This window comes from Panthera pardus, unplaced genomic scaffold (assembly GCF_024362965.1).
Source record: "Panthera pardus isolate Hobbes unplaced genomic scaffold, ASM2436296v1 HiC_scaffold_15, whole genome shotgun sequence".
Lineage (NCBI taxonomy): Eukaryota > Metazoa > Chordata > Mammalia > Carnivora > Felidae > Panthera > Panthera pardus.
In genome coordinates, this window is record NW_026526710.1 from 64,996,684 (window position 1) to 65,010,693 (window position 14,010).

At 39.4% G+C, this 14,010-nt stretch overlaps 1 long non-coding RNA gene across 1 annotated transcript; it reads left to right on the top strand.

Annotated features, from left to right (window-relative positions):
* Nucleotides 1-667: 667 nt before the first annotated feature.
* Nucleotides 668-10,741, top strand: LOC109275708 (uncharacterized). Its single transcript, XR_008422288.1, has 4 exons — nucleotides 668-849; nucleotides 2,831-2,919; nucleotides 4,964-5,099; nucleotides 10,657-10,741. It is a non-coding gene; the product is annotated as an uncharacterized LOC109275708 (long non-coding RNA).
* The last annotated feature ends 3,269 nt before the right edge of the window (nucleotides 10,742-14,010 follow it).

The window sequence follows — 14,010 nt, forward strand, 5'->3', positions numbered from 1 at the left end:
TCAGGAGGAGGAATGAAGCATTTGGCGAAGATAGAGCCACATATAAAAAATGAAATCCAGAAGAAAAATTTCTTGATTTCAGGATGAAAAAAGCAGCATACTAGTAAAAGAAAGTACTGAGGAAAAGTGTCTAATGGACACTTGATTTTTTTTGTTTCTGTTTTATTTTGTTTTGTTTGCTTAGTGTCCTAACCTACTGTTTCAGGTTAGCTGCCCTATTCTCTCTGGATAGATCCTTTTTCTGGCAAATCAGAGTCCTTCATTTTCTTGGCACAAGAACTGGCCTGGAGGTAAGCTTTTCACAAGGTTAAGTCAGCCAGAGTCCTTCTCTAGGATTTTCTACCCGAAGATAAGTCCTCTTGGCATCTCTTTTATTTTTATTTACTTATTTATTTTTAATTTATTTTTTAAAAAATTTATATCCAAGTTAGCACAGAGTGTAACAATGATTCCTTAATGATCCTTACCCATTTAGCCCATCCCCCCTCCCACAACCCCTCCAGTAACCCTCTGTTTATTCTCCATATTTAAGAGTCTCTTATGTTTTGTCCTCCTCCCTGTTTTTATATTATTTTTGCTTCCCTGCCTTTATGTTCATCTATTTTGTATCTTAAAGTCCTCATCTGAGTGAAGTCATATGATATTTGTCTTTGACTGACAAATTTCGCTTAGTATAATACCCTCTAGTTCCATCCACGTAGTTGCAAATGGCAAGATTTCATTCTTTGTAATTTTGGCCTCTCTTTTAGAAGCTAAAAGGATATCAGTCTGGAGAAAGCTGAGGGTAGACATAGAAGAAGCCAAATGGAGACCAGAGGAAATGAGGGAAGCAGAAGAACAGACTTACAGGTTGGATGATGTTGAGATTAGTTTCATTTCCTAAAATCAGAGTTGCCCTGATTTCTGTAGGATCTCTTTGTATGTTTCTGTGAGCTAACTACTATCCTTCTAATAACCCTCTTTTTATTCTTAAATAGAATAGGTTATATGTTATATGAAAAAGATACCAACAGATTTGATTGAACAAAAGTTAAAAGGTTCTGCAAGGCAGAGTATGCTAAACAAAATCAAATCAAAGAAATTGGGAAACACTTGCAATAAATACAACATGACCAAAAAAAGCGGTAACTATTCTTATTACATGGAGTTTACGTATCAGTAAGAAAATACTAACATTGCAAGAAAAAAATGAGTAGAGGCCATGAACCATTTGCAGAAGAAGAAATAGAAAGAGTCAATAAGTAAGAATCTGCCTTAATTATTTATATATATATAAATTTAATATAAATATTTATAATAAATATTTATTTATTTATTATAAATATATATAAATTTAATATAAATATAAATATATTTATATATATATATAAATCAAAACAATTCGATATGCTATTTCACTAATCAGATTGCAAAGGTGAAGAATATGGTAAAAATGATTGGGTACAAGGTGTGTGAGGGTTATTCCACTTTAATTATTTATTTATTTATTTATTTTTAAGGTTTTTTTTTAATGTTTATTTATTTTTGAGACAGAGCATGAGCTGAGGAGGGTAGAGAGAGAGAGAGGGAGACACAGAATCAGAAGCAGGCTCCAGGCTCTGAGCTATCAGCACAGAGACCAACATGGGGCTTGAACTCACAAGCTGTGAGATCATGACCTGAGCTGAAGTCGGACACCCAAATGACTGAGCCACCCAGGCGCCCCTCCACTTTAATTTTTTAATTAATTAATTAATTAATTTATTTATTAGAAAGAGAGAGCACTTGGATGTGAGCCAGGGAGGGGCAGAGAGAAGGAGAGAGAGAATCCCAAGCAGGCTCTGTGCTGGCACAGAACTCAACATGGGGCTCAGTCTTACAACAGTGAGATCATGACCTGAGCCAAAATCAAGAGTTGGACGCTTAACTGACTGAGCCACCCAAGCATATCTTTCTTTTAAATTTATTTTTTTAATTTATTTTTTGAGGGGGGGAGGGGCAGAGAGAGAGGGGGACAGAGAACCCGAAGCAAGCTCCTCACTGACAGCAGAGAGTCTGATGCAGGGCTTGAACTCATGAACTGTGAGATTATGACCTGAGCCAAAGTTGGATGTTCAACTGACTGAACCCTTTTAATTTATTTATGATTTATGATTATTATTATTTTAGAAGGGGGGTAGTTATTCCACTTTTCTTGAAGGGTTTTCTCTGCTTTATGTATCAAGAGCCTTAAAAATTTCCATAACCTTTGATTGAAACATTTTCCTCCTAGGAATTATCCTAAGGATATAATCAAAGATGTGAACAAGGTTACATGCAAGGATGTTTATTGCAGTGATAATTATATTAGCCTAATTGTAAATGTCTGATCGGGTGATGGTTGAATAATTAATGAAAAATGGACAGTCATATAATAAAAATTATGAGCCAATAAAAATCACATTTTTGGAAAATACTTCCTTGACATGGGAAATACTCACCATATGATACTAATGAAAAGCAAGTAGGGTGTAAAATGATGTGATGTGGTTCAAATTATTATTATTATTATATAATATAATATTATATTAATTATATTATATTATATTATATTATATTATATTATATTATATTGTGTGTGTGTGTGTTTGTGTGTGTGTGCCTGTTATACAGGTATTAGAATGTGAAGTGAAATTTTTCTATTGAACTTTTTGTCAAAGCCCAAAGCTGAAAATAATTGATAATAGTATCCTCACATTCTCAAGAAAGGGGTTAAAATACAGTCTCGCATTATGTAGTATAAATTTTAGAAAGAAAAAGAAAAATTAAAGAAGCCTAGTACTTTAATTTTCCTTTCCTTTTTCTTTTTCAGAAGGAATGATCTGAGGTGAATGTATAGGGTTAGAGTGTGCTTTTTGGCACAGACCCTTGTGCCTGATGCTGCCCTGGAGGTATCTGAAAGTGAGAAATTGGCTGGGCAGAGAAAGGGGTGGGGGGCAGCAGTGGGACCCAGGCCTTGGTTTTACATTTGGGGTAAGTGCATGGGGAAATTCCTGGGGGATCCCTGCGGTGGGACAAGGAGCAGGAAAGACCAGGCCATTGCCTCCTTCTCAGCTCCCAGTCCCCAAGGTCCAGAAAGGCCTGGGCTGGTGGGAGAAAGCAGCATTGCCTTGATGTAGATCCCATGGGACTTTTTCACTTCTGCACATGCAAGGGTTCTGATGTCTGAAAGTGACGGGACAGCTGTGGCTCTGCCTGCATCATGGCCAAGGGCCAAGGACGGAGAAACTCAAGCTGTTTTACCTTTGTACTCAACCTAGCTCACCTCATTTAATAATCGCTCCTAAAGTCACCAATAAAGGCTGGAAAAATACACTGAAACGGCTATCTCAAACCATCTCTGGGCAGTGAGAGGAGAGGTGCTTTTCAATGCCTTTTTTATATTTTTTCTATATTTTTTCACATTTTCCAAAGTAAAACATGTGCACTTTTATAATTTAAACAGACATAAAAAAAAGAAACGTGGCGAGAAAATGGCTCAAGAGAAAAAAGAAGACCCAAAGTTAGAGCTTTAAAAGTAAATGCATTGCCCCCTTCTTAGTCTAATGAGCTGCCTATTACATCAGTATTTCTGTTGACAAGCCTTTTGTAGGTCCCCCTTTCTTCATTTTCATGCTACCACACCGGTGCTGACCCTCCCATCTCCCTCTTAGAGATGGCAGTGACCTCACAATTAGTGACCTTCCTCCCACCCACCTCCACACCCCAGGTAGGACCATCTTTCCAAACACTATCTCCTCTCTTTCATTGCTTCCCAATTGTTCCCCCCACCCCCACCCCTCCCTGCTTCAAGCAGGCCAGTTTCTTCACAGTCTCTTGTGAGGGCTGAGCTTGACCTACCTGGGCTCTCCAAAGTGACCTTTCAGTCTATTCAAATAATAGCCATCTCCCAGAGCTCGCCTGGGTTCCCACCCCTTCTCTCCTTTCAGAAAGCAAGAGGCAACTTGGTTTGGGGGTTGGTTCCATGTAAAACAGAGATCTCTACTTTGTCATACATGTAAATTGAATAAAGACATAGAAACTCCACAGGTGATGGGGCCTTTTTGGCCCACAGTGTGCTTTTGTGTGTCTATCTCCACGTCACACACTACATTGTTTAGTACAGAATGGCTCAGAAGACATTGTTGAATTGACTGAATCTAAGAAGTTATGGAACTATTAATCTGTTAATCCATTACCAAAGCTACTAGGATTCTGGTATGTAAAATAGCTCATCGGTTCCAATCTTTCCTGAATCTGGTAAATTTTCTAAGCCACCTTTTTCTTTTTTTCACTTCTGGTATGTGGTCATGTGAAAGTAGTTTGACATCATAATATCTAAAATGTAGAACAAGAGGGGTGCCCGGTGGTTCAGTCAGTTAAGCATCCGACTCTTGATTTCAGCTCAGGTGATGATCATGAGATCCTGGTTCCTGGGATCAGTCTCTGCATTGGGCTCTGCCCTGACGGCGTGGAGCCTGCTTGAGATTCTCTCTCTCCTCTCTCTCCACCACCCCCCTCTGCTCCTCCCTCTGCACGTGCTCTCTCTCAAAATAAATAAATAAACTTAAAAAAAAATGTAGACTACAAAAGTGGACTTAAATAAGAGAAAACAACACTTAGTTAAGTCCATTGAGTGGGTGGGGTGATGGGTGAAATAGGTGATGGGGACTAAAGAGCTCACGTAGCATAGTGAGCAGTGAGTAATGAATGGAAGTGTTGAATCACTATATTGTGCACCTGAAACTAATATAACACTGTATGTTAACTATACTGGAATTCAAATTTAAAAACCTACAAAAAAATAAATAAATCCATCCATACTTGCAGTAAAAAAAACTCGCTTACATATTACTATTGTCATTTAAATTTTACTTTTCTGAGCCTTCTAACAGGAGCAATTAAAAATACAGCAGTCCCCCTTTGTCTGCGGTTTTTCTTTCCTTGGTTTCTGCCCCATCAACAGCCAACTGGAGGCAGATGGTCCTGCTGACGACGGGTCAGAAGGTCAGTGGTCACCTACCTCTACGTCACAATCCTGCGTCCTTCACCCGACTTCTCATCACAGAGGCATTTTCTCATCTCACATCATCACAAGTAGGGTGAGTACAGGGCAATTAGGTATTTGGAGAGAGATTCTCATAACTTTTATTACATTACATCAATTTATAATGGTTCTTTTTTTATTACTAGTTATTGTTAATCTCGTACTGTGCCTACTTTATCAATAAGACGTCACCCTAGATATGTACGTATAGAAAAAACATATATAGGGTTCAGTATCATTTGTGGTTTCGGGCATTCACCGGGGGTCTTGGAACCTATTCCCTGCAGATAAGGGGGGACTACTGTATGGAAACCTTTTGTACCCCTTTCCCTACTCCACAACCTAGGGAAACATTTTTTTTTCTTGGCCTTTCAAACAGATCCAAGGAAATAAAATAGAGGCTCATGCTTGTTTTCTCCACACTTAAATTTTTTTATTTGCAAGCAGATTTACCCTGACTCCACAGAAGCCAAGTATTAATTAAAGTGTAAATAAGAGAGAGAGATTGGACATAGAGGTGAAACGTTCTCTCATGTCTGCAAAAGGGTCACATCCAAGGGGACTTATAAACGTTAAGTATTTCTGTGGGTTGTATAATTCAGAAAGCTACGGGATAGGTATTAAATTTGATCTGACCTCCTTAACAAACATAGTACTGATCACAATATCAATCTAGCTTTAGTTTTTAAAAGTTTTTTTTTTTTAACTCCTTATTTGACCTCACCTAGAAACCCACAGACCGCAGACACATTTTCCTTAGTTCCTATGCACTCTTGCACTGGAACTCCCCCCTCTCTATCTCTCTATAGCAGCAATGCTGTAGTGGGGACCAGGCGTGTCTTGTGGGGAGAAGCTCAGGAAAGCAGCCTGTGTCTCTGGAAGACCCTAAAACCCAGAGGCTGCTGGGCTCTCCCACCCTCCACCCCAGCTCTCCTCCCTCTACAGTCTGGTTCCTCCTCCCAGCGTCCCCCTCACCCCAACCCCTTTCTTAAAAATAAAACATTCTAGGCTTCTGGCGTTTCCCTACCATTGGGTTGGCAGGCTGCGGAAGGTGAATGCTGGCCTGTCCCTGCTGATACCAGAGACACAGGTATGTTCACGGCTGGAACTCAAAGCTCATTTTCCCATAGAGACAGTAGAACTGTGCTGTACTGTTAGGTAGGTTCTGGAGTACATATAGAACTCCAGATGAGATAAGTGAGTCAAATGGACTTTTGTGAGTTCTCTCTCTCTCTCTCAACATACTCCTTTTCTGTTGTCTCCTTAGGAAAATGGCTCTGAGCTCCAAACAGTTGACCATAAATTGTCTTTGTGTAGAGAGAACCCCAGGGGCAGAGGCCTAAATTGTTTGCTGTGAATCCAGGCTGGTGTGGGCCCCTTTGGGGGGCATAGCCCACTCTACACCACTCCAGGCCCAAGACTTCTGAGCTGTTAGAGAAACCAGGAGCCCCCTTAGAGTGAGCACCCAAAAGGAAAATAACATACCTGAATGGGGGGAGGGTGTGTATGAACTTGGTACAAGACCATGGCTAAGGCAGGAAGGCAGGAGGCTTAGGGATGGTAGGGGTGAAGGCCCAGCTCCTAGAGATTTTAATTGTGGTATACTTTGAAGGTAGTTTCTACAGATAAGTGCCAGTCATTGACAGGAGGGTTATAATAAAAAGCAAGTGGAACAAAGAACTAAAACTTTAGAGTACTCCATGAGATGGAATCTGGGAGTAGAGTTATTTTGTAGCCTGGTAATACAGTATATCACGTGTGTGTGTGTGTGTATGTGTGTGTGTGTGTATGTGATTCCACTGTTCATCCAGAACAAAATAAACGTGTAGCTATAGCCAAGGCCACACCCACCTGGTGATGACAGGAAGTGTGATAGTAACAGTAGGGAAAGCAGGTAACCTTTTAAAATGATGAATGAACTGGAAGCTGCCATAAAGTAGGAGAAAAATGATCATGGCCATTTATGAATCTGTGTGGGATCTCCTAGGATCAGAAAGAAGAGGTTCAGGGACACTGGAATTCAGAGACTGAGATGGAGGGGTCTGATCTAGATTTAGCAAATAATTACTGTTCTTGTCACTCTTTTGGTTGTGCTCTGGGGAATCCTAGCTGCTTTTTATATATCCTTTGGTGTTTAGTATGGTATCATGCATAATAAAGTAGCCCTCAGTAAGTGTTACTGACAGCCTACACAAATAAAACTAAATAAAAATAGAATAAAACTAAATAAATATATTGAGATTCAGACAAAAGGTGAAGAGTGTCATGTGCTCCAATACTGAAGATACACTGCGTAGATCTGGAAGCTGATTTTAGTTTTTGTAACTGTTGAGTGTGTCCATCCAGGAACTCACTTATGAAGAGAAACCAGCCTTTACTGAGATAAAGTTTGTTTTATGGTCTTTAGAAGTGCTCTGCTAGGGCTTTGAGCCTTCTCTCCTAACTGGAGATGTGGTAGATAATATTATGGAGCATGAGTTGGCAAGATCTCAAGGTGATGATAGCCGTGGTGGTCATGGTGGGGAGGAAGGAGTTTTGGATGAGAGGTATAACATGTATTCTGACTCCTGTAGCTGGAAGGAGCTGTCACAGGCATTGGGAGTAGAGTATGACTGCAGACAGAAATTGGCCCTTCTATCCAAAAATTCCACCTATGTGTATGTAACGTTTTGGCACATGAGTTGGGTGTGGGGAAAGAGGACTGCCTTGCTCTAATCTATGCAATAGACAAAACGTATGCAACCAAACTATTTATTGAAAGATTTTACTCATGAAAAGTGCCCTTAATCATCTTTTGATTTAACAAGCATATATTGAACTCTTAATACGTGCCAGGATTCGGCCCTCTGGAGGTACTGGCAATGGCCTCAAATTTCTATGTTTTTATGACTATAATTCCTCAAGACCAGAGACTTAGACCATTTAATTCACTGTTTTATTCCTTTGTGTCTCTTTCCTGGGGCTTTTCAATGCAGCAGTGGAAGCTATATGTCTCTTTCTTTTTACATTCCAGACTGCTGGCAGACATGTCCCTTGCCACTTGGAGGGCCTTGAGAGAATGAGCCCTCACTACAGGCAGAAGCCAAGCAGAGAGGGAGAGCAATGAAAAGAAGAGAGAGAGAGGGCATGACAGAGAGCAAGTCCTGATAATTTTAGATTTAGTTGTGAAGTCTTTGCTACCTATACCTTTCCATCATCTGGCTTTATGAACCATGAAGTTGCCCAAGGTAGTTTGACATGGCTTTCCAGGACTTGCAGCCAGCAAGTTCTGGATTACACAATATGCAACACTGAACCCAATGTTTTCCTTTCCCAAAGCTACCCCTTCCTGTATCCTGGTTAATTGTTCCACTTACAACCTCATCCCCTCAGGTCAGAAATCTGGGAGTCATTCTAGAATCCTCCCTTCGCATCACTCCTGACCGTCAGTGATAATCATCAAGTCCTAACAATGTGGCTTCTAAATAGCCCTTGAACCTATCTCCTCCCCAATCCTATGATCACCACTTTAGGACAGACCTTCATGAACTCTTGCCTAGGGCTTTGCAATGGCCTTGTATCTGGGCTTCTTTTAGTCTCATCCTTGTTAAATCTCATTTCCACATGGCAGCTACCCTAAGGTGCAAATCTAGTTTTGTCAATACAATGCCCCAATTTCCCATGACCCAGTCCTTACCTCTGCAATTTCTCACTTGAAATTTTACACTGTGTTGATCAACACAAAGTTTATTTCACACACGAACCAAGTTCAGGCTGTCATGTTACCAGCGATGAGGGCTTTGATACTGAGGAGGAGAGATGGTCCGCTTCCATTGACTTAATCTTCAGCAGTCTCATTTCCTACAAGATGTAGCTTAAATTTTGTAGGTTGTCATTTAATGACTTCCAGTCTTTTCAAGCTCCCCTCTCCCCAACTGAACTCTGTAAGAATCATTGCTCCAGCAGACTGTTCTATAATAATACAGTTACCTGTCAACATCTTTCCCCCTCTGGTTGTTTGTTTATGAAGAGCTTTGTGCCTGAGGAGCTCTTTACTTCTTTTCTGCCCATTCACTTGTACCTGCCCTCAAGGCATTCCATCCCACACTGATTTCTTGCTCTTCCAGCATGTAAGTTCTTATTGTTTGCACAGTTCTTTTGATCACTTATTATATATTCCTTTATATTGATATTTGACTTTTCATGAATGTGTCCTACCTCTGCCGCAAGTTTCCAAGCTCTGTGAGAACAAGAACCATGCCTTAAGCCTTTGAGTCTGCCTAGCACATTGTCTTGTATATAATGAGTACTCAGTAGATGTCTGTAGATTTTCTTCAACCGGATCCATTCTCTGGAGTCATGGCAGCCCCACACTTTGGTGAATTTTTAATAAATGGGTCCACAGAAGATAAAAGGTTAGTGTCTAAAATATATAAAGAACTTATATAACTCAACACCCAAAAAACAAACAATCTAATTAGAAAATGGTCAGAAAGCATGAACAGACATTTCTGCAGAGAAGGTATATGGACGGCTAACAGACATGAAAAGATGGTCAACATCGCTCATCATCAGGGAAATGCAAATCAAAACTACAATGAGGTATCACCTCACACCTGTCAGAATGGCTAAAATAAAAAACACAAGGAACAACTGGTTTTGTCAAGGATGTAGAGGAAAAGGAACCCTCTTGCACTTTTGGTGGGAATGCAAACTGGTGCAGCCACTGTGGAAAACAGTACGGAGGGTCCTCAAAAAGTTAAAAATCCAACTACCCTATGAGCCAGTAATCACACTACTGGGTATTTACCCTAAAAATACAAAAACACTAATTCAAAGGGATACATGCACCCCTATGTTTATAGCAGCACTATTTGTAACAGCTAAATTATAGAAGCAACCCAAATGTCTATAGATAGTTGAATGAATAAAGAAGATGTGGTATGTATATTTGTGTATACACACACACACACGCACACACACACACACAATGAAATATTATTCATTCATAAAAATGAATGAAATCTTGCCATTTGCAATGACATGGATGGAACTAGAGAGTATGAGGCTAAGTGAAATAAATCAGAGAAAGAAAGACAAGTACCATATGATTTCACTCATATGTGGAATGTAAGAAATAAAACAAACAAAGGAAAAAAAAAAGGGAGAGACAAACCAAGAAATAGCCTCAACTATGGAGAACAAACTGGTGTTTGCTAGAGGAGAGGAGAGGAGAGAAATAGGTGATAAGGATTAAGGAGTGAACTTGTGGTGATGAGCACTGGGTGATGCATGGAATTGTGGAATCACTATATTGTACACCTGCAATTAATATAACACTGTATGCTAACTATACTGGAGTTAAAATAAAAAAAATAAGCGGGTCCATAGAAGACAAGGTCAGTAAATTTTCGCTTCCAAAGGTAAAAGTTATTCAAGGTCAAAATCTTCAATTCCCACAAAGAGGAAAATCACTTTTGTGAGGTGCCTAGCAACGGTCTTAAGTTCTACTGAGCAAGTCCCAGGAGTCTGTAACTTTTGTGTCAATGAAAATTATAATTACTGAGTACAATTACAATGCCATGGAAATCATGAATATTATAATTCATGCATCTGTAAAATTGCCATTTCAGGGCTCATGAAAGATACAAGCTCAAGACAAAAGAGAACAAGAAAACCTTGGAACCAGATTTCTGGTCACAATAAAGAAATTACTTTAAGGCAGTCTGGGACTATAATTTTTAATTCTAATTTGATATATTCCTATTTATTTCTGACTGTTTCACAAATTGGAGTTCATAACATAGAAACTCTTCTGGTATTTTAATCTATTTTCCTGCTCTCGAGATATTTTTATCTGCTTTCATAATCTCTTATGATTATGATAAGAATTTTTGTCAACCTTTGATCATCTTGATATATAAGGCATTTTCTTTAAAAGCCTTAAACATAGGTTACATTTCATTTATCCTCCCATAGAATTTAGCATTCTTTCTATTGTAAGTGACATTTTGTACTTCCTTGGCTTATTCGAAAATAAAAGAATTTATTGGCTCATCTAAGTTGAGAGTGTAGGCTAGATCAAGCTTCAGGCACAGCTGGAGTTGGAGCCTAAAAAATGTCATAAATATTTGGTTTCTCACAATCTTTCTTTTCTGCCTCTAGTCCTATACTGGTAGCAAAATGGCAGTAACAGCTTCAGGCTCTGTGTCTCCTCAAGTTTCAAGACTGTGGAAAAGAGTGATACTCTCTTTCCTAGAAGTATCAACAAATGGATCTCATTAACACTCTGTGGTTACATGCCCACCTCTAAACCAGTTACCACGGCTATAATTTACTTAAACCTGGTCGGGAGGCATGGTAGTTACCCCTGACCTCAAGGGTGTAACCTGTTCCACCGAAGTTTATGGACTAATAGTGTAGGTGAATTGGTATTGATCTTCCAGAAGTCCACTCCCTAAATTCTTAGGAGCATCAACCTTATTGACGACATCCTCTTTTAATACTATTTTCTTGTCTTTTTTGATGCTGTAGGCTCTTGGTGCCTTTTTTATCTGGTCATTGAATGTTCGGGTCTCTCAGGGCTACGTCCTAGACACTCTTCTTGCTGGCCTCTATTCTAGGTGATTTCATTCATACACAAGGATTAAAGAACCACCTAAAAACCAAAGCTTTGAATTTCTTCTGCAACACAGAGGAAACTCTGAATTTCTATCTCCAACTACCCACTGACCTTTCTGTTTGGTTCTCTCTCTTTTTTTTTTTTTTTAATTTTTTTAATGTTTATTTACTTTTGAGAGAGACAGAGACAGAATGCGAGTGGGTTAGGGGCAGAGAGAGAGGGAGACAGAATCTGAAGCAGGCTCCAGGCTCCAAGCTGTCAGCACAGAGCCTGACGTGGGGCTTGAACTCACAAGCTGTGAGATCATGACCTGAGCCGAAGTTGGACATTCAACCAACTGAGCCACCCGGGTGCCCCTGTTTGGTTCTCATAAAGTCACTTCAAACTCAACATGTTCAAAACCACATCCCTTTTCCCCCAAACAAACCTGGTCTGAGCTGTGTTTTTTTGTTGTGGTGAACTGAACATCCAGTTCAGCATGTTAGAAACCTATGTGCCATCTTTTTAAAATATATATATAAAGTTTATTTATTTTGAGAGAGAGAGAGAGAGAGAGAGAGAGAGAGAAGGAGAATGAACAGGGAAGGGGCAGAGAGAGAGAGGGAGAGAGAGAATCCTAAGCAGGTTCTGCACTGTCAGTGCAGAGTGTGATGTGGGGAACTTACAAACTGCGAGATCATGACCTGAGCTGAAACCAAGAGTTGGATGCTCAATTGATTGGGTCACCCAGGCTCCCCTACGTACCATCTTTAACATGGCCTTGACCCTTACTGCCCACTGCTTAACTTATCTATTGCCAAGTCCTACAAGATTTACTTCTTCCATATCTCTCAAATATTTCCATTTCTCTCCACCTTTAGGGCCACCTCCTTATCCCAAGCCATTATGTTCAATCATCTAATTACTACACAAGGTCTCAACTAATTTTCAATGTTTTTTGCCTTCTTTCAACCTATTTTTAATTTTTTTAGTTAGAATGCATTTTTTCAAAATGCAAATTCAATGACTTTCCATTGTCTTAAGATACAGAACAAAATCCCTGCCATGGTCTACAAAACTTTGCTGATAGGGCTCCTTCCTCGTTTACCATCACTATAACTCTCCACGTTCCCTTTACATTCACCATTGTGGCCTTATTTCACTTTCTTGACATACCCTAGTAGACAGAATAATAGATACCCCAAAGATGCCTGTGACCTAATCACTAAAACTTCTGAATATTACCTTATATGGCAAAACGGACTTTGTAGATGAGATTAAGTCGGGGATCTTGAGATGAAGAGTTTTCCAGTTAGTCCCAATATAAGAGATTATCCAGTTAGTCCCAATATAATCACAATGAAAGGTGAAGAAGCAGGTATGATGATGGAAGGAGAGGTCAGAATGATACGAGGAGCAGATGGCAAGTCAAGGAATGGAGGCAGCCTATAGCAGCTGGAAAATGAAAGGTCCTCCTTTAGAGCTTTCCGAAGAGATGCGATGCAGCCGTATGAACACCTCAATTTTAGGACGTCAGAACTGTAACTGTTCAGAACTGTAACATAATAAATTCATTTTGTTTTAATTCACCAAATTTGTGATGATTTGTTATAGTACCAACAACAGACTAATACACATACCGTTGAGCTGAATCTTGATTCCAACAAATTAATTTATGTTTAAGAACTAATAAAGTTAGCAGAAAACTTACGTATGTTTGAAAAAACTTGGGCATGTGAATCTACTTTATCAACTGCAAGTTTATGAAATTTAAATACAGATTAAATACTTCTGATGAAAATTTAGTGTCTGAATAGAAATGGGCTTTAAGTATGGAATACACGCTGGATTTCAAAGACTTAACAGAAAAAAAATGTAAAATATGTCGTCAATAATTTACAAATGTTGATTACATGTTGGGGCTCCTGGGTGGCACAGTCGGTTGAGCACCGGATTCTGGATTTTGACTCAGGCTGACTGGCTGAGGTCGTGGGATCAAGTCCTGCAATGGGCTCCATGCTGAGCACGGGGCCTGCTTAAGATTCTCTCTCCCCTTCTGTCCCTCTCCCCTGCTGGTGCCCTCTCTCTAAAATAAAAATAAAAAAGTTAAAAACTCTTTCAAATACTGATTACATGTCAAAATGAAGTGTTCAATCTATTGAGTTAAATAAAATATATTAGAATCATTTTCACCTGTTTCTTTTTACCCTTTGTAAATACAGCTATTAGAACATTTAGAATTGTATACGTGGTTCACATTGGTATTTCTCTTGGTAAGTTCTCTGACTAGAGAGTGCAATTCAAGAGGGCAGTTTTTTCACCTTTGTATCCCTTCACCCAGTGCCTGATGCTTCTTAGTAGGTGCTCTACAAATATTTAATGCATG